Here is a 23,060-nt window from a genome sequence, read left to right on the forward strand (position 1 = left end):
GGTGTCCCTCCTGGCGGTCTAGGGGAGGTGTGTGTGGCCATTAGGTTCCGCACCTCCCTGCAAACACCCCGGGTACTCCTGCTTTGGCAGGGTACCTACCGTAATCGGCTCTGCGGGCAGATACCTTGGCTAACGCCAAGGGGGATGCCGGGAGCATTTGTGGTCCCCTAGTAGCTTCGGCGAAAAGGGACATCGAACCTGGAACCTCGCAGGTACCTTTTGGTCCGGAGGCGAAGGGTAAGGTTTGTTGGGGGGGCCTCTCTCCTATCGGAGAAGGGCTTGCGATAGACCGCATCCTTTGTGCACGTTTTTTTAGTGTAACACGTTTGCACTTTTTCTTGCACTTTGGGTGAATCGAAAGCACGTTCCTCGGCTTTAGATAAAAAAAAAAAAAAAAATCTGTTCTTATCAGTTTAATATCTGATACGTCCCCTATCTGGGGACCATATATTAAATGGATTTTTGAGAACGGGGGCCGATTTCGAAGCTTGCTTCCGTCGCCCTATGCATTGACCCGATATGGCAGTATCTTCGGGTACAGTGCACCACCCCCTTACAGGGTTAAAAAGAAAGATTCCTACTTTCATTGCTACCTGCTTGCTGGCTAGCCAGCTAGCCAGCCCTGTGGGCCTTGCTGCTGCTGCTGCAGCCAAAAAACAAAAGGTGGTGCTGCTGCTGCTTCTGCTGCTTCTGCTTCTGCTTGTGTCTGGCCGCTGTTGGAGCGTCCAGGCACAGGACTTCTGCTGCTGCTGACTAAATGGCCTCCTTAATTGGATCATTTGAGTAGCCAGCACACCTGTGCAGGTAGGGCATGACATGATAGGCAGCTGCCTTGATAGCGGGTGGGTGCTGAATGTTCCTAATTGACAAAATAAGATTAATGCTTATGAAGAAATATAAAATCTCATCCCTTCCCCAATATCGCGCCACACCCCTACCCCTTAATTCCCTGGTTGAACTTGATGGACATATGTCTTTTTTCGACCGTACTAACTATGTAACTATGTAACATAACATGGGGGGGGTCTCCTGGCTGTTCACACAGGTGTGTCATTGCTGTACATTGACCATGCATTGCTTCTGTGGTATTGCAAAGGCAAAGACAAATGCTTCCAGCCATCCATTGCACTAATGGATTGGTCATCAGCTGGCTGTCTATGTCCCGCATCAATATAGACCAAAGTACAGAGGGTTAGGCTATGCTATTGTGCACCTACCTGATGCATCAGAAGGTGCGAGGCCCTTGCTAAATTCTGTGCACAGACTTTGAGATCTATACTTTAGACTGTATCTAAACCTGCTCCAACATGGACTGACATTCTGGCCTACTTTCAGCCGATGCGACTTGTCTGTCGCTGAACAGTCGCTTTTTATGTATTCAGCACCTATGTATAATGTTGTAAAAATGCTCTAGAAGCTAAAGTCGCAGAAATGTCACACATATTTGGCCTGCAACTTTCTGTGCGACAAATTCAGACAGGAAAAATCAGTATAAATCCTTAGAAAATTATCCCCCAGTGTCTCCATCTGCTGGCGGTATTGAATAAGCATTGCTGCACTGATGGGGTATGCATTAGACGAAAAAAAAGAAGAAAAAGAAGAATAATACGCCCAGAAAAGAGGCGAAAAGGAGAAAAACGTAAAAAAACGTGAAAAAAAAGTAAGAGGAAGAGAAGGGAAAAAAAGGTGGAAATGGGTTTAAAAGTGATTTCGGCGGAGAAATATATATATATATATATATATATATATATATATATATATATATATATACGCGCACACACACACATATATATAAACGTATTCTCCGTTGAGATATTGCAGCCGCTGCTGTGTCCAGGCCCAGGAGCCTTAGCACTGTGCTGTGATGTCACTCAATACCACTGACATCACTAGGTGTAAACAACATCTCTCCTTTGCTGTGTATGTGACTATGGAGCTGTTTGGTGATGTCGTCTATTATGGCCTTCATAGAAGCAACAGGAGATTGTTGCATCCATCTAGAACCCTCAGAACTACAGTGCTATGATGTCACTCACTTCCACAGGCCTTGCAGAGTGTAAACAACAACAACCCAGCTTTGTTGTGTATGTAACCATAGGGATTTGTGATGTCACCTAGAACCTTCACAGCAGCGACAGCTTTATGAGGAGCATCAGCACTGCTCTGCCTGAGCAGAACCATCACCGCCATAGGTTGTCAAATAACCCGGATTTAACCCACACAGGTAAGTCCAATGGGGTGCAGGCATGTCCTCTATGCTTACAGCTTCCCGTGGGTGTTGGTTTGATACCGTTTGGGGACAGCCAAGGAGGCATCTGCAGGCAACAAAGGTAGGTGTGTGCTTGTGTGTGTGTTTCCTATGCAGATCCTAAGCCCAGTGTCACATGCAAGTAGGAGGAGTAAGAAGGGTTCCTGGCAAATCCGGGTTATGGATTGCATTTAAAAAGGCCCCGTGGGAGTGCAATGGGCCCCTGTCTTGCTGCTTAGCAATAATGGTATGGGTTTAGGTTCTGCTGTGTGTACTGGTGGTTGACTGCCCCCCAGCCCAGAGTGTGCATGGAAAATTGTCTGGCAGCCTCCCTGACAGCAAGCAGTGATAGTGCCCATGAAGGGGACCTTGTTGGGCCCGCCCCTTTCACGGTTATCGCTTCTCGGCCTTTTGGCTAAGATCAAGTGTAGTATCTGTTCTTATCAGTTTAATATCTGATACGTCCCCTATCTGGGGACCATATATTAAATGGATTTTTGAGAACGGGGGCCGATTTCGAAGCTTGCTTCCGTCGCCCTATGCATTGACCCGATATGGCAGTATCTTCGGGTACAGTGCACCACCCCCTTACAGGGTTAAAAAGAAAGATTCCTACTTTCATTGCTACCTGCTTGCTGGCTAGCCAGCTAGCCAGCCCTGTGGGCCTTGCTGCTGCTGCTGCAGCCAAAAAACAAAAGGTGGTGCTGCTGCTGCTTCTGCTGCTTCTGCTTCTGCTTGTGTCTGGCCGCTGTTGGAGCGTCCAGGCACAGGACTTCTGCTGCTGCTGACTATATGGCCTCCTTAATTGGATCATTTGAGTAGCCAGCACACCTGTGCAGGTAGGGCATGACATGATAGGCAGCTGCCTTGATAGCGGGTGGGTGCTGAATGTTCCTAATTGACAAAATAAGATTAATGCTTATGAAGAAATATAAAATCTCATCCCTTCCCCAATATCGCGCCACACCCCTACCCCTTAATTCCCTGGTTGAACTTGATGGACATATGTCTTTTTTCGACCGTACTAACTATGTAACTATGTAACATAACATGGGGGGGGTCTCCTGGCTGTTCACACAGGTGTGTCATTGCTGTACATTGACCATGCATTGCTTCTGTGGTATTGCAAAGGCAAAGACAAATGCTTCCAGCCATCCATTGCACTAATGGATTGGTCATCAGCTGGCTGTCTATGTCCCGCATCAATATAGACCAAAGTACAGAGGGTTAGGCTATGCTATTGTGCACCTACCTGATGCATCAGAAGGTGCGAGGCCCTTGCTAAATTCTGTGCACAGACTTTGAGATCTATACTTTAGACTGTATCTAAACCTGCTCCAACATGGACTGACATTCTGGCCTACTTTCAGCCGATGCGACTTGTCTGTCGCTGAACAGTCGCTTTTTATGTATTCAGCACCTATGTATAATGTTGTAAAAATGCTCTAGAAGCTAAAGTCGCAGAAATGTCACACATATTTGGCCTGCAACTTTCTGTGCGACAAATTCAGACAGGAAAAATCAGTATAAATCCTTAGAAAATTATCCCCCAGTGTCTCCATCTGCTGGCGGTATTGAATAAGCATTGCTGCACTGATGGGGTATGCATTAGACGAAAAAAAAGAAGAAAAAGAAGAATAATACGCCCAGAAAAGAGGCGAAAAGGAGAAAAACGTAAAAAAACGTGAAAAAAAAGTAAGAGGAAGAGAAGGGAAAAAAAGGTGGAAATGGGTTTAAAAGTGATTTCGGCGGAGAAATATATATATATATATATATATATATATATATATATATATATATACGCGCACACACACACATATATATAAACGTATTCTCCGTTGAGATATTGCAGCCGCTGCTGTGTCCAGGCCCAGGAGCCTTAGCACTGTGCTGTGATGTCACTCAATACCACTGACATCACTAGGTGTAAACAACATCTCTCCTTTGCTGTGTATGTGACTATGGAGCTGTTTGGTGATGTCGTCTATTATGGCCTTCATAGAAGCAACAGGAGATTGTTGCATCCATCTAGAACCCTCAGAACTACAGTGCTATGATGTCACTCACTTCCACAGGCCTTGCAGAGTGTAAACAACAACAACCCAGCTTTGTTGTGTATGTAACCATAGGGATTTGTGATGTCACCTAGAACCTTCACAGCAGCGACAGCTTTATGAGGAGCATCAGCACTGCTCTGCCTGAGCAGAACCATCACCGCCATAGGTTGTCAAATAACCCGGATTTAACCCACACAGGTAAGTCCAATGGGGTGCAGGCATGTCCTCTATGCTTACAGCTTCCCGTGGGTGTTGGTTTGATACCGTTTGGGGACAGCCAAGGAGGCATCTGCAGGCAACAAAGGTAGGTGTGTGCTTGTGTGTGTGTTTCCTATGCAGATCCTAAGCCCAGTGTCACATGCAAGTAGGAGGAGTAAGAAGGGTTCCTGGCAAATCCGGGTTATGGATTGCATTTAAAAAGGCCCCGTGGGAGTGCAATGGGCCCCTGTCTTGCTGCTTAGCAATAATGGTATGGGTTTAGGTTCTGCTGTGTGTACTGGTGGTTGACTGCCCCCCAGCCCAGAGTGTGCATGGAAAATTGTCTGGCAGCCTCCCTGACAGCAAGCAGTGATAGTGCCCATGAAGGGGACCTTGTTGGGCCCGCCCCTTTCACGGTTATCGCTTCTCGGCCTTTTGGCTAAGATCAAGTGTAGTATCTGTTCTTATCAGTTTAATATCTGATACGTCCCCTATCTGGGGACCATATATTAAATGGATTTTTGAGAACGGGGGCCGATTTCGAAGCTTGCTTCCGTCGCCCTATGCATTGACCCGATATGGCAGTATCTTCGGGTACAGTGCACCACCCCCTTACAGGGTTAAAAAGAAAGATTCCTACTTTCATTGCTACCTGCTTGCTGGCTAGCCAGCTAGCCAGCCCTGTGGGCCTTGCTGCTGCTGCTGCAGCCAAAAAACAAAAGGTGGTGCTGCTGCTGCTTCTGCTGCTTCTGCTTCTGCTTGTGTCTGGCCGCTGTTGGAGCGTCCAGGCACAGGACTTCTGCTGCTGCTGACTATATGGCCTCCTTAATTGGATCATTTGAGTAGCCAGCACACCTGTGCAGGTAGGGCATGACATGATAGGCAGCTGCCTTGATAGCGGGTGGGTGCTGAATGTTCCTAATTGACAAAATAAGATTAATGCTTATGAAGAAATATAAAATCTCATCCCTTCCCCAATATCGCGCCACACCCCTACCCCTTAATTCCCTGGTTGAACTTGATGGACATATGTCTTTTTTCGACCGTACTAACTATGTAACTATGTAACATAACATGGGGGGGGTCTCCTGGCTGTTCACACAGGTGTGTCATTGCTGTACATTGACCATGCATTGCTTCTGTGGTATTGCAAAGGCAAAGACAAATGCTTCCAGCCATCCATTGCACTAATGGATTGGTCATCAGCTGGCTGTCTATGTCCCGCATCAATATAGACCAAAGTACAGAGGGTTAGGCTATGCTATTGTGCACCTACCTGATGCATCAGAAGGTGCGAGGCCCTTGCTAAATTCTGTGCACAGACTTTGAGATCTATACTTTAGACTGTATCTAAACCTGCTCCAACATGGACTGACATTCTGGCCTACTTTCAGCCGATGCGACTTGTCTGTCGCTGAACAGTCGCTTTTTATGTATTCAGCACCTATGTATAATGTTGTAAAAATGCTCTAGAAGCTAAAGTCGCAGAAATGTCACACATATTTGGCCTGCAACTTTCTGTGCGACAAATTCAGACAGGAAAAATCAGTATAAATCCTTAGAAAATTATCCCCCAGTGTCTCCATCTGCTGGCGGTATTGAATAAGCATTGCTGCACTGATGGGGTATGCATTAGACGAAAAAAAAGAAGAAAAAGAAGAATAATACGCCCAGAAAAGAGGCGAAAAGGAGAAAAACGTAAAAAAACGTGAAAAAAAAGTAAGAGGAAGAGAAGGGAAAAAAAGGTGGAAATGGGTTTAAAAGTGATTTCGGCGGAGAAATATATATATATATATATATATATATATATATATATATATATATACGCGCACACACACACATATATATAAACGTATTCTCCGTTGAGATATTGCAGCCGCTGCTGTGTCCAGGCCCAGGAGCCTTAGCACTGTGCTGTGATGTCACTCAATACCACTGACATCACTAGGTGTAAACAACATCTCTCCTTTGCTGTGTATGTGACTATGGAGCTGTTTGGTGATGTCGTCTATTATGGCCTTCATAGAAGCAACAGGAGATTGTTGCATCCATCTAGAACCCTCAGAACTACAGTGCTATGATGTCACTCACTTCCACAGGCCTTGCAGAGTGTAAACAACAACAACCCAGCTTTGTTGTGTATGTAACCATAGGGATTTGTGATGTCACCTAGAACCTTCACAGCAGCGACAGCTTTATGAGGAGCATCAGCACTGCTCTGCCTGAGCAGAACCATCACCGCCATAGGTTGTCAAATAACCCGGATTTAACCCACACAGGTAAGTCCAATGGGGTGCAGGCATGTCCTCTATGCTTACAGCTTCCCGTGGGTGTTGGTTTGATACCGTTTGGGGACAGCCAAGGAGGCATCTGCAGGCAACAAAGGTAGGTGTGTGCTTGTGTGTGTGTTTCCTATGCAGATCCTAAGCCCAGTGTCACATGCAAGTAGGAGGAGTAAGAAGGGTTCCTGGCAAATCCGGGTTATGGATTGCATTTAAAAAGGCCCCGTGGGAGTGCAATGGGCCCCTGTCTTGCTGCTTAGCAATAATGGTATGGGTTTAGGTTCTGCTGTGTGTACTGGTGGTTGACTGCCCCCCAGCCCAGAGTGTGCATGGAAAATTGTCTGGCAGCCTCCCTGACAGCAAGCAGTGATAGTGCCCATGAAGGGGACCTTGTTGGGCCCGCCCCTTTCACGGTTATCGCTTCTCGGCCTTTTGGCTAAGATCAAGTGTAGTATCTGTTCTTATCAGTTTAATATCTGATACGTCCCCTATCTGGGGACCATATATTAAATGGATTTTTGAGAACGGGGGCCGATTTCGAAGCTTGCTTCCGTCGCCCTATGCATTGACCCGATATGGCAGTATCTTCGGGTACAGTGCACCACCCCCTTACAGGGTTAAAAAGAAAGATTCCTACTTTCATTGCTACCTGCTTGCTGGCTAGCCAGCTAGCCAGCCCTGTGGGCCTTGCTGCTGCTGCTGCAGCCAAAAAACAAAAGGTGGTGCTGCTGCTGCTTCTGCTGCTTCTGCTTCTGCTTGTGTCTGGCCGCTGTTGGAGCGTCCAGGCACAGGACTTCTGCTGCTGCTGACTAAATGGCCTCCTTAATTGGATCATTTGAGTAGCCAGCACACCTGTGCAGGTAGGGCATGACATGATAGGCAGCTGCCTTGATAGCGGGTGGGTGCTGAATGTTCCTAATTGACAAAATAAGATTAATGCTTATGAAGAAATATAAAATCTCATCCCTTCCCCAATATCGCGCCACACCCCTACCCCTTAATTCCCTGGTTGAACTTGATGGACATATGTCTTTTTTCGACCGTACTAACTATGTAACTATGTAACATAACATGGGGGGGGTCTCCTGGCTGTTCACACAGGTGTGTCATTGCTGTACATTGACCATGCATTGCTTCTGTGGTATTGCAAAGGCAAAGACAAATGCTTCCAGCCATCCATTGCACTAATGGATTGGTCATCAGCTGGCTGTCTATGTCCCGCATCAATATAGACCAAAGTACAGAGGGTTAGGCTATGCTATTGTGCACCTACCTGATGCATCAGAAGGTGCGAGGCCCTTGCTAAATTCTGTGCACAGACTTTGAGATCTATACTTTAGACTGTATCTAAACCTGCTCCAACATGGACTGACATTCTGGCCTACTTTCAGCCGATGCGACTTGTCTGTCGCTGAACAGTCGCTTTTTATGTATTCAGCACCTATGTATAATGTTGTAAAAATGCTCTAGAAGCTAAAGTCGCAGAAATGTCACACATATTTGGCCTGCAACTTTCTGTGCGACAAATTCAGACAGGAAAAATCAGTATAAATCCTTAGAAAATTATCCCCCAGTGTCTCCATCTGCTGGCGGTATTGAATAAGCATTGCTGCACTGATGGGGTATGCATTAGACGAAAAAAAAGAAGAAAAAGAAGAATAATACGCCCAGAAAAGAGGCGAAAAGGAGAAAAACGTAAAAAAACGTGAAAAAAAAGTAAGAGGAAGAGAAGGGAAAAAAAGGTGGAAATGGGTTTAAAAGTGATTTCGGCGGAGAAATATATATATATATATATATATATATATATATATATATATATATACGCGCACACACACACATATATATAAACGTATTCTCCGTTGAGATATTGCAGCCGCTGCTGTGTCCAGGCCCAGGAGCCTTAGCACTGTGCTGTGATGTCACTCAATACCACTGACATCACTAGGTGTAAACAACATCTCTCCTTTGCTGTGTATGTGACTATGGAGCTGTTTGGTGATGTCGTCTATTATGGCCTTCATAGAAGCAACAGGAGATTGTTGCATCCATCTAGAACCCTCAGAACTACAGTGCTATGATGTCACTCACTTCCACAGGCCTTGCAGAGTGTAAACAACAACAACCCAGCTTTGTTGTGTATGTAACCATAGGGATTTGTGATGTCACCTAGAACCTTCACAGCAGCGACAGCTTTATGAGGAGCATCAGCACTGCTCTGCCTGAGCAGAACCATCACCGCCATAGGTTGTCAAATAACCCGGATTTAACCCACACAGGTAAGTCCAATGGGGTGCAGGCATGTCCTCTATGCTTACAGCTTCCCGTGGGTGTTGGTTTGATACCGTTTGGGGACAGCCAAGGAGGCATCTGCAGGCAACAAAGGTAGGTGTGTGCTTGTGTGTGTGTTTCCTATGCAGATCCTAAGCCCAGTGTCACATGCAAGTAGGAGGAGTAAGAAGGGTTCCTGGCAAATCCGGGTTATGGATTGCATTTAAAAAGGCCCCGTGGGAGTGCAATGGGCCCCTGTCTTGCTGCTTAGCAATAATGGTATGGGTTTAGGTTCTGCTGTGTGTACTGGTGGTTGACTGCCCCCCAGCCCAGAGTGTGCATGGAAAATTGTCTGGCAGCCTCCCTGACAGCAAGCAGTGATAGTGCCCATGAAGGGGACCTTGTTGGGCCCGCCCCTTTCACGGTTATCGCTTCTCGGCCTTTTGGCTAAGATCAAGTGTAGTATCTGTTCTTATCAGTTTAATATCTGATACGTCCCCTATCTGGGGACCATATATTAAATGGATTTTTGAGAACGGGGGCCGATTTCGAAGCTTGCTTCCGTCGCCCTATGCATTGACCCGATATGGCAGTATCTTCGGGTACAGTGCACCACCCCCTTACAGGGTTAAAAAGAAAGATTCCTACTTTCATTGCTACCTGCTTGCTGGCTAGCCAGCTAGCCAGCCCTGTGGGCCTTGCTGCTGCTGCTGCAGCCAAAAAACAAAAGGTGGTGCTGCTGCTGCTTCTGCTGCTTCTGCTTCTGCTTGTGTCTGGCCGCTGTTGGAGCGTCCAGGCACAGGACTTCTGCTGCTGCTGACTAAATGGCCTCCTTAATTGGATCATTTGAGTAGCCAGCACACCTGTGCAGGTAGGGCATGACATGATAGGCAGCTGCCTTGATAGCGGGTGGGTGCTGAATGTTCCTAATTGACAAAATAAGATTAATGCTTATGAAGAAATATAAAATCTCATCCCTTCCCCAATATCGCGCCACACCCCTACCCCTTAATTCCCTGGTTGAACTTGATGGACATATGTCTTTTTTCGACCGTACTAACTATGTAACTATGTAACATAACATGGGGGGGGTCTCCTGGCTGTTCACACAGGTGTGTCATTGCTGTACATTGACCATGCATTGCTTCTGTGGTATTGCAAAGGCAAAGACAAATGCTTCCAGCCATCCATTGCACTAATGGATTGGTCATCAGCTGGCTGTCTATGTCCCGCATCAATATAGACCAAAGTACAGAGGGTTAGGCTATGCTATTGTGCACCTACCTGATGCATCAGAAGGTGCGAGGCCCTTGCTAAATTCTGTGCACAGACTTTGAGATCTATACTTTAGACTGTATCTAAACCTGCTCCAACATGGACTGACATTCTGGCCTACTTTCAGCCGATGCGACTTGTCTGTCGCTGAACAGTCGCTTTTTATGTATTCAGCACCTATGTATAATGTTGTAAAAATGCTCTAGAAGCTAAAGTCGCAGAAATGTCACACATATTTGGCCTGCAACTTTCTGTGCGACAAATTCAGACAGGAAAAATCAGTATAAATCCTTAGAAAATTATCCCCCAGTGTCTCCATCTGCTGGCGGTATTGAATAAGCATTGCTGCACTGATGGGGTATGCATTAGACGAAAAAAAAGAAGAAAAAGAAGAATAATACGCCCAGAAAAGAGGCGAAAAGGAGAAAAACGTAAAAAAACGTGAAAAAAAAGTAAGAGGAAGAGAAGGGAAAAAAAGGTGGAAATGGGTTTAAAAGTGATTTCGGCGGAGAAATATATATATATATATATATATATATATATATATATATATATACGCGCACACACACACATATATATAAACGTATTCTCCGTTGAGATATTGCAGCCGCTGCTGTGTCCAGGCCCAGGAGCCTTAGCACTGTGCTGTGATGTCACTCAATACCACTGACATCACTAGGTGTAAACAACATCTCTCCTTTGCTGTGTATGTGACTATGGAGCTGTTTGGTGATGTCGTCTATTATGGCCTTCATAGAAGCAACAGGAGATTGTTGCATCCATCTAGAACCCTCAGAACTACAGTGCTATGATGTCACTCACTTCCACAGGCCTTGCAGAGTGTAAACAACAACAACCCAGCTTTGTTGTGTATGTAACCATAGGGATTTGTGATGTCACCTAGAACCTTCACAGCAGCGACAGCTTTATGAGGAGCATCAGCACTGCTCTGCCTGAGCAGAACCATCACCGCCATAGGTTGTCAAATAACCCGGATTTAACCCACACAGGTAAGTCCAATGGGGTGCAGGCATGTCCTCTATGCTTACAGCTTCCCGTGGGTGTTGGTTTGATACCGTTTGGGGACAGCCAAGGAGGCATCTGCAGGCAACAAAGGTAGGTGTGTGCTTGTGTGTGTGTTTCCTATGCAGATCCTAAGCCCAGTGTCACATGCAAGTAGGAGGAGTAAGAAGGGTTCCTGGCAAATCCGGGTTATGGATTGCATTTAAAAAGGCCCCGTGGGAGTGCAATGGGCCCCTGTCTTGCTGCTTAGCAATAATGGTATGGGTTTAGGTTCTGCTGTGTGTACTGGTGGTTGACTGCCCCCCAGCCCAGAGTGTGCATGGAAAATTGTCTGGCAGCCTCCCTGACAGCAAGCAGTGATAGTGCCCATGAAGGGGACCTTGTTGGGCCCGCCCCTTTCACGGTTATCGCTTCTCGGCCTTTTGGCTAAGATCAAGTGTAGTATCTGTTCTTATCAGTTTAATATCTGATACGTCCCCTATCTGGGGACCATATATTAAATGGATTTTTGAGAACGGGGGCCGATTTCGAAGCTTGCTTCCGTCGCCCTATGCATTGACCCGATATGGCAGTATCTTCGGGTACAGTGCACCACCCCCTTACAGGGTTAAAAAGAAAGATTCCTACTTTCATTGCTACCTGCTTGCTGGCTAGCCAGCTAGCCAGCCCTGTGGGCCTTGCTGCTGCTGCTGCAGCCAAAAAACAAAAGGTGGTGCTGCTGCTGCTTCTGCTGCTTCTGCTTCTGCTTGTGTCTGGCCGCTGTTGGAGCGTCCAGGCACAGGACTTCTGCTGCTGCTGACTAAATGGCCTCCTTAATTGGATCATTTGAGTAGCCAGCACACCTGTGCAGGTAGGGCATGACATGATAGGCAGCTGCCTTGATAGCGGGTGGGTGCTGAATGTTCCTAATTGACAAAATAAGATTAATGCTTATGAAGAAATATAAAATCTCATCCCTTCCCCAATATCGCGCCACACCCCTACCCCTTAATTCCCTGGTTGAACTTGATGGACATATGTCTTTTTTCGACCGTACTAACTATGTAACTATGTAACATAACATGGGGGGGGTCTCCTGGCTGTTCACACAGGTGTGTCATTGCTGTACATTGACCATGCATTGCTTCTGTGGTATTGCAAAGGCAAAGACAAATGCTTCCAGCCATCCATTGCACTAATGGATTGGTCATCAGCTGGCTGTCTATGTCCCGCATCAATATAGACCAAAGTACAGAGGGTTAGGCTATGCTATTGTGCACCTACCTGATGCATCAGAAGGTGCGAGGCCCTTGCTAAATTCTGTGCACAGACTTTGAGATCTATACTTTAGACTGTATCTAAACCTGCTCCAACATGGACTGACATTCTGGCCTACTTTCAGCCGATGCGACTTGTCTGTCGCTGAACAGTCGCTTTTTATGTATTCAGCACCTATGTATAATGTTGTAAAAATGCTCTAGAAGCTAAAGTCGCAGAAATGTCACACATATTTGGCCTGCAACTTTCTGTGCGACAAATTCAGACAGGAAAAATCAGTATAAATCCTTAGAAAATTATCCCCCAGTGTCTCCATCTGCTGGCGGTATTGAATAAGCATTGCTGCACTGATGGGGTATGCATTAGACGAAAAAAAAGAAGAAAAAGAAGAATAATACGCCCAGAAAAGAGGCGAAAAGGAGAAAAACGTAAAAAAACGTGAAAAAAAAGTAAGAGGAAGAGAAGGGAAAAAAAGGTGGAAATGGGTTTAAAAGTGATTTCGGCGGAGAAATATATATATATATATATATATATATATATATATATATATACGCGCACACACACACATATATATAAACGTATTCTCCGTTGAGATATTGCAGCCGCTGCTGTGTCCAGGCCCAGGAGCCTTAGCACTGTGCTGTGATGTCACTCAATACCACTGACATCACTAGGTGTAAACAACATCTCTCCTTTGCTGTGTATGTGACTATGGAGCTGTTTGGTGATGTCGTCTATTATGGCCTTCATAGAAGCAACAGGAGATTGTTGCATCCATCTAGAACCCTCAGAACTACAGTGCTATGATGTCACTCACTTCCACAGGCCTTGCAGAGTGTAAACAACAACAACCCAGCTTTGTTGTGTATGTAACCATAGTATGTAACCATAGGGATTTGTGATGTCACCTAGAACCTTCACAGCAGCGACAGCTTTATGAGGAGCATCAGCACTGCTCTGCCTGAGCAGAACCATCACCGCCATAGGTTGTCAAATAACCCGGATTTAACCCACACAGGTAAGTCCAATGGGGTGCAGGCATGTCCTCTATGCTTACAGCTTCCCGTGGGTGTTGGTTTGATACCGTTTGGGGACAGCCAAGGAGGCATCTGCAGGCAACAAAGGTAGGTGTGTGCTTGTGTGTGTGTTTCCTATGCAGATCCTAAGCCCAGTGTCACATGCAAGTAGGAGGAGTAAGAAGGGTTCCTGGCAAATCCGGGTTATGGATTGCATTTAAAAAGGCCCCGTGGGAGTGCAATGGGCCCCTGTCTTGCTGCTTAGCAATAATGGTATGGGTTTAGGTTCTGCTGTGTGTACTGGTGGTTGACTGCCCCCCAGCCCAGAGTGTGCATGGAAAATTGTCTGGCAGCCTCCCTGACAGCAAGCAGTGATAGTGCCCATGAAGGGGACCTTGTTGGGCCCGCCCCTTTCACGGTTATCGCTTCTCGGCCTTTTGGCTAAGATCAAGTGTAGTATCTGTTCTTATCAGTTTAATATCTGATACGTCCCCTATCTGGGGACCATATATTAAATGGATTTTTGAGAACGGGGGCCGATTTCGAAGCTTGCTTCCGTCGCCCTATGCATTGACCCGATATGGCAGTATCTTCGGGTACAGTGCACCACCCCCTTACAGGGTTAAAAAGAAAGATTCCTACTTTCATTGCTACCTGCTTGCTGGCTAGCCAGCTAGCCAGCCCTGTGGGCCTTGCTGCTGCTGCTGCAGCCAAAAAACAAAAGGTGGTGCTGCTGCTGCTTCTGCTGCTTCTGCTTCTGCTTGTGTCTGGCCGCTGTTGGAGCGTCCAGGCACAGGACTTCTGCTGCTGCTGACTAAATGGCCTCCTTAATTGGATCATTTGAGTAGCCAGCACACCTGTGCAGGTAGGGCATGACATGATAGGCAGCTGCCTTGATAGCGGGTGGGTGCTGAATGTTCCTAATTGACAAAATAAGATTAATGCTTATGAAGAAATATAAAATCTCATCCCTTCCCCAATATCGCGCCACACCCCTACCCCTTAATTCCCTGGTTGAACTTGATGGACATATGTCTTTTTTCGACCGTACTAACTATGTAACTATGTAACATAACATGGGGGGGGTCTCCTGGCTGTTCACACAGGTGTGTCATTGCTGTACATTGACCATGCATTGCTTCTGTGGTATTGCAAAGGCAAAGACAAATGCTTCCAGCCATCCATTGCACTAATGGATTGGTCATCAGCTGGCTGTCTATGTCCCGCATCAATATAGACCAAAGTACAGAGGGTTAGGCTATGCTATTGTGCACCTACCTGATGCATCAGAAGGTGCGAGGCCCTTGCTAAATTCTGTGCACAGACTTTGAGATCTATACTTTAGACTGTATCTAAACCTGCTCCAACATGGACTGACATTCTGGCCTACTTTCAGCCGATGCGACTTGTCTGTCGCTGAACAGTCGCTTTTTATGTATTCAGCACCTATGTATAATGTTGTAAAAATGCTCTAGAAGCTAAAGTCGCAGAAATGTCACACATATTTGGCCTGCAACTTTCTGTGCGACAAATTCAGACAGGAAAAATCAGTATAAATCCTTAGAAAATTATCCCCCAGTGTCTCCATCTGCTGGCGGTATTGAATAAGCATTGCTGCACTGATGGGGTATGCATTAGACGAAAAAAAAGAAGAAAAAGAAGAATAATACGCCCAGAAAAGAGGCGAAAAGGAGAAAAACGTAAAAAAACGTGAAAAAAAAGTAAGAGGAAGAGAAGGGAAAAAAAGGTGGAAATGGGTTTAAAAGTGATTTCGGCGGAGAAATATATATATATATATATATATATATATATATATATATATATATACGCGCACACACACACATATATATAAACGTATTCTCCGTTGAGATATTGCAGCCGCTGCTGTGTCCAGGCCCAGGAGCCTTAGCACTGTGCTGTGATGTCACTCAATACCACTGACATCACTAGGTGTAAACAACATCTCTCCTTTGCTGTGTATGTGACTATGGAGCTGTTTGGTGATGTCGTCTATTATGGCCTTCATAGAAGCAACAGGAGATTGTTGCATCCATCTAGAACCCTCAGAACTACAGTGCTATGATGTCACTCACTTCCACAGGCCTTGCAGAGTGTAAACAACAACAACCCAGCTTTGTTGTGTATGTAACCATAGGGATTTGTGATGTCACCTAGAACCTTCACAGCAGCGACAGCTTTATGAGGAGCATCAGCACTGCTCTGCCTGAGCAGAACCATCACCGCCATAGGTTGTCAAATAACCCGGATTTAACCCACACAGGTAAGTCCAATGGGGTGCAGGCATGTCCTCTATGCTTACAGCTTCCCGTGGGTGTTGGTTTGATACCGTTTGGGGACAGCCAAGGAGGCATCTGCAGGCAACAAAGGTAGGTGTGTGCTTGTGTGTGTGTTTCCTATGCAGATCCTAAGCCCAGTGTCACATGCAAGTAGGAGGAGTAAGAAGGGTTCCTGGCAAATCCGGGTTATGGATTGCATTTAAAAAGGCCCCGTGGGAGTGCAATGGGCCCCTGTCTTGCTGCTTAGCAATAATGGTATGGGTTTAGGTTCTGCTGTGTGTACTGGTGGTTGACTGCCCCCCAGCCCAGAGTGTGCATGGAAAATTGTCTGGCAGCCTCCCTGACAGCAAGCAGTGATAGTGCCCATGAAGGGGACCTTGTTGGGCCCGCCCCTTTCACGGTTATCGCTTCTCGGCCTTTTGGCTAAGATCAAGTGTAGTATCTGTTCTTATCAGTTTAATATCTGATACGTCCCCTATCTGGGGACCATATATTAAATGGATTTTTGAGAACGGGGGCCGATTTCGAAGCTTGCTTCCGTCGCCCTATGCATTGACCCGATATGGCAGTATCTTCGGGTACAGTGCACCACCCCCTTACAGGGTTAAAAAGAAAGATTCCTACTTTCATTGCTACCTGCTTGCTGGCTAGCCAGCTAGCCAGCCCTGTGGGCCTTGCTGCTGCTGCTGCAGCCAAAAAACAAAAGGTGGTGCTGCTGCTGCTTCTGCTGCTTCTGCTTCTGCTTGTGTCTGGCCGCTGTTGGAGCGTCCAGGCACAGGACTTCTGCTGCTGCTGACTAAATGGCCTCCTTAATTGGATCATTTGAGTAGCCAGCACACCTGTGCAGGTAGGGCATGACATGATAGGCAGCTGCCTTGATAGCGGGTGGGTGCTGAATGTTCCTAATTGACAAAATAAGATTAATGCTTATGAAGAAATATAAAATCTCATCCCTTCCCCAATATCGCGCCACACCCCTACCCCTTAATTCCCTGGTTGAACTTGATGGACATATGTCTTTTTTCGACCGTACTAACTATGTAACTATGTAACATAACATGGGGGGGGTCTCCTGGCTGTTCACACAGGTGTGTCATTGCTGTACATTGACCATGCATTGCTTCTGTGGTATTGCAAAGGCAAAGACAAATGCTTCCAGCCATCCATTGCACTAATGGATTGGTCATCAGCTGGCTGTCTATGTCCCGCATCAATATAGACCAAAGTACAGAGGGTTAGGCTATGCTATTGTGCACCTACCTGATGCATCAGAAGGTGCGAGGCCCTTGCTAAATTCTGTGCACAGACTTTGAGATCTATACTTTAGACTGTATCTAAACCTGCTCCAACATGGACTGACATTCTGGCCTACTTTCAGCCGATGCGACTTGTCTGTCGCTGAACAGTCGCTTTTTATGTATTCAGCACCTATGTATAATGTTGTAAAAATGCTCTAGAAGCTAAAGTCGCAGAAATGTCACACATATTTGGCCTGCAACTTTCTGTGCGACAAATTCAGACAGGAAAAATCAGTATAAATCCTTAGAAAATTATCCCCCAGTGTCTCCATCTGCTGGCGGTATTGAATAAGCATTGCTGCACTGATGGGGTATGCATTAGACGAAAAAAAAGAAGAAAAAGAAGAATAATACGCCCAGAAAAGAGGCGAAAAGGAGAAAAACGTAAAAAAACATGAAAAAAAAGTAAGAGGAAGAGAAGGGAAAAAAAGGTGGAAATGGGTTTAAAAGTGATTTCGGCGGAGAAATATATATATATATATATATATATATATATATATATACGCGCACACACACACATATATATAAACGTATTCTCCGTTGAGATATTGCAGCCGCTGCTGTGTCCAGGCCCAGGAGCCTTAGCACTGTGCTGTGATGTCACTCAATACCACTGACATCACTAGGTGTAAACAAAATCTCTCCTTTGCTGTGTATGTGACTATGGAGCTGTTTGGTGATGTCGTCTATTATGGCCTTCATAGAAGCAACAGGAGATTGTTGCATCCATCTAGAACCCTCAGAACTACAGTGCTATGATGTCACTCACTTCCACAGGCCTTGCAGAGTGTAAACAACAACAACCCAGCTTTGTTGTGTATGTAACCATAGGGATTTGTGATGTCACCTAGAACCTTCACAGCAGCGACAGCTTTATGAGGAGCATCAGCACTGCTCTGCCTGAGCAGAACCATCACCGCCATAGGTTGTCAAATAACCCGGATTTAACCCACACAGGTAAGTCCAATGGGGTGCAGGCATGTCCTCTATGCTTACAGCTTCCCGTGGGTGTTGGTTTGATACCGTTTGGGGACAGCCAAGGAGGCATCTGCAGGCAACAAAGGTAGGTGTGTGCTTGTGTGTGTGTTTCCTATGCAGATCCTAAGCCCAGTGTCACATGCAAGTAGGAGGAGTAAGAAGGGTTCCTGGCAAATCCGGGTTATGGATTGCATTTAAAAAGGCCCCGTGGGAGTGCAATGGGCCCCTGTCTTGCTGCTTAGCAATAATGGTATGGGTTTAGGTTCTGCTGTGTGTACTGGTGGTTGACTGCCCCCCAGCCCAGAGTGTGCATGGAAAATTGTCTGGCAGCCTCCCTGACAGCAAGCAGTGATAGTGCCCATGAAGGGGACCTTGTTGGGCCCGCCCCTTTCACGGTTATCGCTTCTCGGCCTTTTGGCTAAGATCAAGTGTAGTATCTGTTCTTATCAGTTTAATATCTGATACGTCCCCTATCTGGGGACCATATATTAAATGGATTTTTGAGAACGGGGGCCGATTTCGAAGCTTGCTTCCGTCGCCCTATGCATTGACCCGATATGGCAGTATCTTCGGGTACAGTGCACCACCCCCTTACAGGGTTAAAAAGAAAGATTCCTACTTTCATTGCTACCTGCTTGCTGGCTAGCCAGCTAGCCAGCCCTGTGGGCCTTGCTGCTGCTGCTGCAGCCAAAAAACAAAAGGTGGTGCTGCTGCTGCTTCTGCTGCTTCTGCTTCTGCTTGTGTCTGGCCGCTGTTGGAGCGTCCAGGCACAGGACTTCTGCTGCTGCTGACTAAATGGCCTCCTTAATTGGATCATTTGAGTAGCCAGCACACCTGTGCAGGTAGGGCATGACATGATAGGCAGCTGCCTTGATAGCGGGTGGGTGCTGAATGTTCCTAATTGACAAAATAAGATTAATGCTTATGAAGAAATATAAAATCTCATCCCTTCCCCAATATCGCGCCACACCCCTACCCCTTAATTCCCTGGTTGAACTTGATGGACATATGTCTTTTTTCGACCGTACTAACTATGTAACTATGTAACATAACATGGGGGGGGTCTCCTGGCTGTTCACACAGGTGTGTCATTGCTGTACATTGACCATGCATTGCTTCTGTGGTATTGCAAAGGCAAAGACAAATGCTTCCAGCCATCCATTGCACTAATGGATTGGTCATCAGCTGGCTGTCTATGTCCCGCATCAATATAGACCAAAGTACAGAGGGTTAGGCTATGCTATTGTGCACCTACCTGATGCATCAGAAGGTGCGAGGCCCTTGCTAAATTCTGTGCACAGACTTTGAGATCTATACTTTAGACTGTATCTAAACCTGCTCCAACATGGACTGACATTCTGGCCTACTTTCAGCCGATGCGACTTGTCTGTCGCTGAACAGTCGCTTTTTATGTATTCAGCACCTATGTATAATGTTGTAAAAATGCTCTAGAAGCTAAAGTCGCAGAAATGTCACACATATTTGGCCTGCAACTTTCTGTGCGACAAATTCAGACAGGAAAAATCAGTATAAATCCTTAGAAAATTATCCCCCAGTGTCTCCATCTGCTGGCGGTATTGAATAAGCATTGCTGCACTGATGGGGTATGCATTAGACGAAAAAAAAGAAGAAAAAGAAGAATAATACGCCCAGAAAAGAGGCGAAAAGGAGAAAAACGTAAAAAAACGTGAAAAAAAAGTAAGAGGAAGAGAAGGGAAAAAAAGGTGGAAATGGGTTTAAAAGTGATTTCGGCGGAGAAATATATATATATATATATATATATATATATATATATATATATACGCGCACACACACACATATATATAAACGTATTCTCCGTTGAGATATTGCAGCCGCTGCTGTGTCCAGGCCCAGGAGCCTTAGCACTGTGCTGTGATGTCACTCAATACCACTGACATCACTAGGTGTAAACAACATCTCTCCTTTGCTGTGTATGTGACTATGGAGCTGTTTGGTGATGTCGTCTATTATGGCCTTCATAGAAGCAACAGGAGATTGTTGCATCCATCTAGAACCCTCAGAACTACAGTGCTATGATGTCACTCACTTCCACAGGCCTTGCAGAGTGTAAACAACAACAACCCAGCTTTGTTGTGTATGTAACCATAGGGATTTGTGATGTCACCTAGAACCTTCACAGCAGCGACAGCTTTATGAGGAGCATCAGCACTGCTCTGCCTGAGCAGAACCATCACCGCCATAGGTTGTCAAATAACCCGGATTTAACCCACACAGGTAAGTCCAATGGGGTGCAGGCATGTCCTCTATGCTTACAGCTTCCCGTGGGTGTTGGTTTGATACCGTTTGGGGACAGCCAAGGAGGCATCTGCAGGCAACAAAGGTAGGTGTGTGCTTGTGTGTGTGTTTCCTATGCAGATCCTAAGCCCAGTGTCACATGCAAGTAGGAGGAGTAAGAAGGGTTCCTGGCAAATCCGGGTTATGGATTGCATTTAAAAAGGCCCCGTGGGAGTGCAATGGGCCCCTGTCTTGCTGCTTAGCAATAATGGTATGGGTTTAGGTTCTGCTGTGTGTACTGGTGGTTGACTGCCCCCCAGCCCAGAGTGTGCATGGAAAATTGTCTGGCAGCCTCCCTGACAGCAAGCAGTGATAGTGCCCATGAAGGGGACCTTGTTGGGCCCGCCCCTTTCACGGTTATCGCTTCTCGGCCTTTTGGCTAAGATCAAGTGTAGTATCTGTTCTTATCAGTTTAATATCTGATACGTCCCCTATCTGGGGACCATATATTAAATGGATTTTTGAGAACGGGGGCCGATTTCGAAGCTTGCTTCCGTCGCCCTATGCATTGACCCGATATGGCAGTATCTTCGGGTACAGTGCACCACCCCCTTACAGGGTTAAAAAGAAAGATTCCTACTTTCATTGCTACCTGCTTGCTGGCTAGCCAGCTAGCCAGCCCTGTGGGCCTTGCTGCTGCTGCTGCAGCCAAAAAACAAAAGGTGGTGCTGCTGCTGCTTCTGCTGCTTCTGCTTCTGCTTGTGTCTGGCCGCTGTTGGAGCGTCCAGGCACAGGACTTCTGCTGCTGCTGACTAAATGGCCTCCTTAATTGGATCATTTGAGTAGCCAGCACACCTGTGCAGGTAGGGCATGACATGATAGGCAGCTGCCTTGATAGCGGGTGGGTGCTGAATGTTCCTAATTGACAAAATAAGATTAATGCTTATGAAGAAATATAAAATCTCATCCCTTCCCCAATATCGCGCCACACCCCTACCCCTTAATTCCCTGGTTGAACTTGATGGACATATGTCTTTTTTCGACCGTACTAACTATGTAACTATGTAACATAACATGGGGGGGGTCTCCTGGCTGTTCACACAGGTGTGTCATTGCTGTACATTGACCATGCATTGCTTCTGTGGTATTGCAAAGGCAAAGACAAATGCTTCCAGCCATCCATTGCACTAATGGATTGGTCATCAGCTGGCTGTCTATGTCCCGCATCAATATAGACCAAAGTACAGAGGGTTAGGCTATGCTATTGTGCACCTACCTGATGCATCAGAAGGTGCGAGGCCCTTGCTAAATTCTGTGCACAGACTTTGAGATCTATACTTTAGACTGTATCTAAACCTGCTCCAACATGGACTGACATTCTGGCCTACTTTCAGCCGATGCGACTTGTCTGTCGCTGAACAGTCGCTTTTTATGTATTCAGCACCTATGTATAATGTTGTAAAAATGCTCTAGAAGCTAAAGTCGCAGAAATGTCACACATATTTGGCCTGCAACTTTCTGTGCGACAAATTCAGACAGGAAAAATCAGTATAAATCCTTAGAAAATTATCCCCCAGTGTCTCCATCTGCTGGCGGTATTGAATAAGCATTGCTGCACTGATGGGGTATGCATTAGACGAAAAAAAAGAAGAAAAAGAAGAATAATACGCCCAGAAAAGAGGCGAAAAGGAGAAAAACGTAAAAAAACGTGAAAAAAAAGTAAGAGGAAGAGAAGGGAAAAAAAGGTGGAAATGGGTTTAAAAGTGATTTCGGCGGAGAAATATATATATATATATATATATATATATATATATATATATATACGCGCACACACACACATATATATAAACGTATTCTCCGTTGAGATATTGCAGCCGCTGCTGTGTCCAGGCCCAGGAGCCTTAGCACTGTGCTGTGATGTCACTCAATACCACTGACATCACTAGGTGTAAACAACATCTCTCCTTTGCTGTGTATGTGACTATGGAGCTGTTTGGTGATGTCGTCTATTATGGCCTTCATAGAAGCAACAGGAGATTGTTGCATCCATCTAGAACCCTCAGAACTACAGTGCTATGATGTCACTCACTTCCACAGGCCTTGCAGAGTGTAAACAACAACAACCCAGCTTTGTTGTGTATGTAACCATAGGGATTTGTGATGTCACCTAGAACCTTCACAGCAGCGACAGCTTTATGAGGAGCATCAGCACTGCTCTGCCTGAGCAGAACCATCACCGCCATAGGTTGTCAAATAACCCGGATTTAACCCACACAGGTAAGTCCAATGGGGTGCAGGCATGTCCTCTATGCTTACAGCTTCCCGTGGGTGTTGGTTTGATACCGTTTGGGGACAGCCAAGGAGGCATCTGCAGGCAACAAAGGTAGGTGTGTGCTTGTGTGTGTGTTTCCTATGCAGATCCTAAGCCCAGTGTCACATGCAAGTAGGAGGAGTAAGAAGGGTTCCTGGCAAATCCGGGTTATGGATTGCATTTAAAAAGGCCCCGTGGGAGTGCAATGGGCCCCTGTCTTGCTGCTTAGCAATAATGGTATGGGTTTAGGTTCTGCTGTGTGTACTGGTGGTTGACTGCCCCCCAGCCCAGAGTGT

At 46.0% G+C, this 23,060-nt stretch overlaps 10 non-coding genes across 10 annotated transcripts; all 10 read left to right on the plus strand.

Moving 5' to 3' along the window:
- Window positions 1–368: 368 nt before the first annotated feature.
- On the plus strand, window positions 369–551 carry LOC130334265 (U2 spliceosomal RNA). The gene has a single exon (XR_008876098.1). It is a non-coding gene; the product is annotated as a U2 spliceosomal RNA (small nuclear RNA).
- A 2,092-nt stretch (window positions 552–2,643) lies between these two features.
- LOC130334291 (U2 spliceosomal RNA) lies at window positions 2,644–2,834 on the plus strand. The gene has a single exon (XR_008876118.1). It is a non-coding gene; the product is annotated as a U2 spliceosomal RNA (small nuclear RNA).
- Window positions 2,835–4,922: 2,088 nt separating this feature from the next.
- On the plus strand, window positions 4,923–5,113 carry LOC130334292 (U2 spliceosomal RNA). The gene has a single exon (XR_008876119.1). It is a non-coding gene; the product is annotated as a U2 spliceosomal RNA (small nuclear RNA).
- Window positions 5,114–7,201: 2,088 nt separating this feature from the next.
- LOC130334293 (U2 spliceosomal RNA) lies at window positions 7,202–7,392 on the plus strand. Its single transcript, XR_008876120.1, has one exon. It is a non-coding gene; the product is annotated as a U2 spliceosomal RNA (small nuclear RNA).
- A 2,088-nt stretch (window positions 7,393–9,480) lies between these two features.
- On the plus strand, window positions 9,481–9,671 carry LOC130334295 (U2 spliceosomal RNA). The gene has a single exon (XR_008876121.1). It is a non-coding gene; the product is annotated as a U2 spliceosomal RNA (small nuclear RNA).
- Window positions 9,672–11,757: 2,086 nt separating this feature from the next.
- LOC130334296 (U2 spliceosomal RNA) lies at window positions 11,758–11,948 on the plus strand. Its single transcript, XR_008876122.1, has one exon. It is a non-coding gene; the product is annotated as a U2 spliceosomal RNA (small nuclear RNA).
- Window positions 11,949–14,045: 2,097 nt separating this feature from the next.
- Window positions 14,046–14,236, plus strand: LOC130334297 (U2 spliceosomal RNA). The gene has a single exon (XR_008876123.1). It is a non-coding gene; the product is annotated as a U2 spliceosomal RNA (small nuclear RNA).
- A 2,088-nt stretch (window positions 14,237–16,324) lies between these two features.
- Window positions 16,325–16,515, plus strand: LOC130334298 (U2 spliceosomal RNA). Its single transcript, XR_008876124.1, has one exon. It is a non-coding gene; the product is annotated as a U2 spliceosomal RNA (small nuclear RNA).
- Window positions 16,516–18,595: 2,080 nt separating this feature from the next.
- On the plus strand, window positions 18,596–18,786 carry LOC130334300 (U2 spliceosomal RNA). The gene has a single exon (XR_008876126.1). It is a non-coding gene; the product is annotated as a U2 spliceosomal RNA (small nuclear RNA).
- A 2,086-nt stretch (window positions 18,787–20,872) lies between these two features.
- LOC130334301 (U2 spliceosomal RNA) lies at window positions 20,873–21,063 on the plus strand. Its single transcript, XR_008876127.1, has one exon. It is a non-coding gene; the product is annotated as a U2 spliceosomal RNA (small nuclear RNA).
- Window positions 21,064–23,060: the final 1,997 nt, after the last annotated feature.

Source organism: Hyla sarda, unplaced genomic scaffold (assembly GCF_029499605.1).
Source record: "Hyla sarda isolate aHylSar1 unplaced genomic scaffold, aHylSar1.hap1 scaffold_431, whole genome shotgun sequence".
Taxonomy (NCBI): domain Eukaryota; kingdom Metazoa; phylum Chordata; class Amphibia; order Anura; family Hylidae; genus Hyla; species Hyla sarda.